General features: G+C 36.7%; 1 non-coding gene across 1 annotated transcript; it reads right to left on the bottom strand.

The window, feature by feature from the left end:
- Positions 1-508: 508 nt before the first annotated feature.
- Positions 509-615, bottom strand: LOC145118078 (small nucleolar RNA R71). The gene has a single exon (XR_013713062.1). It is a non-coding gene; the product is annotated as a small nucleolar RNA R71 (small nucleolar RNA).
- Positions 616-1011: the final 396 nt, after the last annotated feature.

Here is a 1011-nt window from a genome sequence, read left to right as displayed (position 1 = left end):
CAATCTTATCGCCATGACGTTGAAATCGCAGTTTCAGGTTTTTTCTTTAATTCAGTTTTCTTTGTTTTTATGTGTTTATTTGTTTTTGTTTTAGTTAGGAATAAGAAGAGAACCCAACAAAACAATGTGAGACATCGCAAACATGACTATGTAAGAATACAATCGGCATATGCGAGATAATAATGGGTCGGGCCTTGTGCCCCTTAAAATTCCTGCTGCAACTAAGTTTGAGATTAAGGGCCACATCCTTAATATGCTCAAATACATACCATTCTTAGGGAAGGATCACGAGGGTGCATACACGCATATTGACGAAGTGTTGGAAATTGCAAATTACTTTAATGTACCAAATGTTACACGCGATGCGGTGTTGCTAAGGATGCTTCTTGTTACATTTAAAGGAACAACAAAAGATTAGTTGAAATCGCTTGCACTTGGGGATATCACGACATGGGCAAAACTAAGAAATGAGTTTATTCAACAGTTTAGTCCACCTTCAAAGATTTCCAAATTGAAAAAAAATATTCAAAATTTTCAACAATATGATGGGGAGTCATTGTATGAGGCTTGGGAACGTTACAAGGGAATGCTTCAGAATTGTTCTTAATATGACTTGAACGTGCACTAATAAATCTCCGTTTTTATGATGGAATAAATGTGAGCACCAAGCAACTTCTAGATTACCAAGGGCCCGTGACAAAGAAAGCTCTTGCTACTAACAAAGCTCTTATTGAGGAATTTGTAAAACATTCAAGAGAGTATCACAACCCAAGGGAGGATGTTACTAGAGGAAGATCAAGTGAATATGGAGGTCAAAATGATATTGCTTTGATAATCGCAAATCTTGACACTATGGATATAAGAATCACGACGATAGGACAATCCATTCACGCATTACAAGTTGGGTGCAACAATTGTAGTGGACCACATCTTACAAAGGATTGTGATTTGGATGAAAACGGATACAAGAAGGATCAATTTTGTTATTCAAGTAGTGGTAGGTTTGATGAA

The sequence above is a fragment of the Lactuca virosa genome, chromosome 5 (genome assembly GCF_052849685.1).
Source record: "Lactuca virosa cultivar CGN04683 chromosome 5, Lactuca_virosa_CGN04683_v6, whole genome shotgun sequence".
Lineage (NCBI taxonomy): Eukaryota > Viridiplantae > Streptophyta > Magnoliopsida > Asterales > Asteraceae > Lactuca > Lactuca virosa.
Note: the sequence above shows the minus strand (reverse complement) of the source record. Positions and strands in the feature narration are given on the sequence as shown.